The following is a 4,019-nucleotide window of genomic DNA, read 5'->3' as shown; positions in this document are numbered from 1 at the left end:
TTTAGTGGTGGTGTCAAGTATTTACAAATTTAATAGTTTTGGACATGTGCAGAATAATGTCGAACCGATTGAAAAAAGAAAGGCAAGCAATGTGAAAGTCACTTAGGATGGTTTAGATGAGTGGGGTGGTAGTGATTTCAGATGTGTGCCCAATGTGGAGTTATCTTTGGCTTTGAGCTAGCTCAAGTAATTAGTTCACTATTATTTTTAATTTATGTTAGTCATCTTATCCATTTATCCTTGTCAAAAGAGATTTGAACCTTATTTAATTATTTTTTAGGAAATAGCTTACTAGTTATAATCATTGTTGTAATTAATTTGTAGCAATTACTATTTCAATTTTTCATCTAACAAGTCTTGTGAGAATGTGAGCCTGAGATGAGAAGGAAGACGGCGATAAAGACATGAAAATTCAAAAGATGTATGATGAACATACTTACTAGAAGTTTTATAAATTGAAGAAAAATTGCATGAACTTCTAACAAGTCAGTCGAATTTTGAAAAAGAAAAATTATAGGTTCAACTAAATAAAACCTTAAAATTGAAAAAAGATAGAAGAAGATGAAGGAGCTTAATAGTCTTTTTTGAGAAGTCTAAGCTTCATGAAAGACTTACTAAAATAGTTACATTCTTGAAGGAAAAACTAAGCTGGACTAGATCTTAAATGCACAAATTACTGAAAAAAAGAGAAATGGTATTAGATATATAAGAAATTTGAGGTAGCTAATATAGTTTTTGTTCTATAGACACTCCAAGATCTTGTGAAAAAAAATATGTACCTGCGACTGCGTAGTATTCCATCAAATCTAATTGTTATAAAAGAAAACAAGAAAAAATGTACCTTCAAATTTTGAAAATAACACTCAGGTTAGGAAACCTAAATCCATACATATTTGTTATTATTATGGTGTTTTAGGCCATATAAGACTGTTATGTGAAAAATATAATGTTTACTAAGTTGGTATTAAAACTAGACAAGTATGGATTAGAAAATTGATCTTAAGTACTATGTTATGCGTCTTGCTCTTAAAACATTGAATTCGATATGTGATATAGATAGTGGAAGTTCTAAACATATGTGGTGATAAACTCTTATTTTAGTCTTGAAAATATTGAGGGTGGTAGTGTGACTTGTGATGGTAGCTCTACTAAAGTTAAGGAAGAGAGGCTGATGTTGTGATCACTCTTAGCATACTAAGATTAGAAAAATGTTTTTATGTTGAGGTTTAAAAGCAAATTTCTTAAGTATTAGTTAAGTGTGTGGCGATGTCCTGTAAAAATACAATTTTCAAAAAGTTAGCATTTGATTGTAGATTATAAGGAAATATTGTGATTCTTGATGTTAGAATATGGATAATTGGTGACAGTGTTTGTAAATACTCTATTGAAATGCAATGCTGTATTTTTGGATGATTCCGTTATGTATCAAAGATTAGGTTATGTGAACTAACGTCTTATCTAAGTTGACAAAATTGAGATCTATTAGAATATGTAACAAAATTGAATGTGAAAAAAGAAGTAGGTATGTTGGTAATGTCAAATGAAAAAATAGATTAGAATCCTCTCTCATAAAAAAAAAATAAACTATTTCATTACCAAATGACCTTTGGAATTGATACATATAGATCTTATGGGCCTAAGTCAAACTAAAGTATCAGTAAAAGAAATATATTTTCTTTTGTGGGTGCTATAGATGGTGTTTTATCTGGGTCACATTCTTAAGAAAATTTTAATACCTTTGATGTCTTTTAAAACTTTGTTCTTGAGCTTCCAAAATGAAAGAGATTTTAAGATTATTTACAATTGTTCCGAATCATGGAGAGAAATTTGAAAAAATAATACATCAATTTTTTTTTATTCAATGGCATCAAGCATGAATTTTCTGCTCCAAAAAATCCTCAGTAGATAGTATAATGAGAGGAAAAATTATGTTATGCAAGATATGGTAGGTTATGATGCATGAGAAAATGTCTCAAAATTTTGAGACAGAGGCCGTGAATACTACTATATGTGATTATTTTAGGTTTATTTTAGACCTAGAACAAAACAAGTAACTTATGAAATCTAGAATGAAAAAACTAGTGTGAAACATTTTAGAGTTTTTGGTAGCAAGTGTTATCATTTATTATTACTATTATGCAATTAAATGTATAGGATCTAGCAAGCAAAGATATGTTCAAATATAGTTATGAGTTCAATGGATTATCTATAAGTGGTCTTGTATTTCTTTTATTATTAGTTGATTTGATCCTAGTAAGGATCACATGATTTCCACCTAGTTTAGAGTTTTCATGTAAATCTCACGTGTTTGTAGCTTACTATTTATTGTTCGTTATTTATTGTTATGTCTTCCGTAAGAGATCATATGGTACATATTAGGGTTTTGCTTTAGATTTTTCAGAGAGTTTTAATTTGGCTTGTTAGGATAAGTTGATTAAATCCCAGAAGGGTCACAATTTTGATAAGTAGGCTAAGGTGGGATATGGTTTAAAAAGGCTTGGTTAGTATGTGTTTAGAAGCAAAAAAAAGCCTCAAGAAGTATTTTAATAGGTGATAAACAGTTATAAATATGACCTTGCATTAAAATGGCGATTGGATAAAACTATATTTGAAAAGGAAGGTATGCCAATTATAAAATCAGGATCTAATGGTACTAATGAAATGTTGGTGTTAGAAATTTCCTTTATATTTATCAACTCTTATAAAACATACGACAACAAATGAATTATCCATGAGGAACATATATGAATGTCATAACAAATAACCCTAATCTATCTAGTTCACTCTCAGTGCAAACCCGTGGCGGATCTCTCCGCCATTTGCCCAGTCTTCACCCCGCCCAACCAGTGGCCATGACCCTGACGCCTCCTGAATGCGATCCTGGTTTGTGGCAAAAGGTAAACATTATCCACGCGGCCAGTCGGTCGGCCGAAAAAGAATAAATTACAGTAACAGCGTCCATGCTTTGAAGATTGAGATAGTAGCATTGTGAACTTGAATGGGTAGTCTAACATGGCCACTGATGGGGACTATAGTTGAGTGCCTGGGCAAACTTGACCTTATCTGACGTAATGGCAAGCTAGTTCATGGCGGGTTAAATTGTAGTGGCTGCTTGAAAATGATAGATCAAACAGACAAACTTGTCACAATGGGAGCTCCAATTGTGTGAGCCCTCGAGAAATACCTCAAAAAAGATTATTGGATGCAAGCATATAAACCCAAGGATCTCTATAAGTAATCAAGTCAAATAATTATGAAACAAACAGTATAATACTATGTTGACGACTTTTCCTTTTGGAGCATATTTGTTTTAAGAAGGCAAGAATACTTCTAGCTCGAGGGTGCGTCCATATGCTATGTTATCAGAAAATTTGTAAGAAATGAACTGATCCATCAACAGACTATTTCTGCACTCACTTCCGTTAATGGATGAGTGTTTGGGCACTCCTGAAAAAAAATATAGTAATACAAAATAATATAAACTCCAATATATATTCCTTCTCGTTGCCGGGATATTTATCTTTATGTTATTCTTTTAAATAATTGAATAAAAAAATAGTTTTGATGGCCCTTTTACAGTTCGAATAAAGGATCTTTGAGCCTATTTGAGTAAATTAGCGAAATTCGCCATTGGAATCTTAATATATAAGAATTAAAGTATCACTAAAGGATCTATATGAATTTTTTTTATAGGATTGACTCAATGTATTCGAATATTCTAGGAAATAGAGAAGTGGAGAGATGGAAAAGGTAGGAGCTGGTGGTGGGTCCAAATAATTTTTCCCTTAGAATTTGCTTATTTCCTTTGAAAAGTTTACTTTTTAAAGTATTTTTCAAAACAATTAGGAAAATATTGCTACGAGCCTAAAATTTTCTAAGGAAATCAACTTTCCTATAAATTCTTATGAAAATTGTGTATCCAAACTGCCCTTATTTAGAACAACTCTTCGAAAACCGTGTATAATGTAGCTTTATCTCCTTTCCTAGATAGCCTAAACCTTGTTATGTGAAGATTGGTA

This window comes from Typha latifolia, chromosome 1 (genome assembly GCF_019914945.1).
Source record: "Typha latifolia isolate L0001 chromosome 1, TyphaL0001v2, whole genome shotgun sequence".
In the NCBI taxonomy this organism is placed as follows: Eukaryota; Viridiplantae; Streptophyta; class Magnoliopsida; order Poales; family Typhaceae; genus Typha; species Typha latifolia.
The sequence above is the reverse complement of the archived record's forward strand: the minus strand, read 5'-3'. Positions refer to the sequence as shown.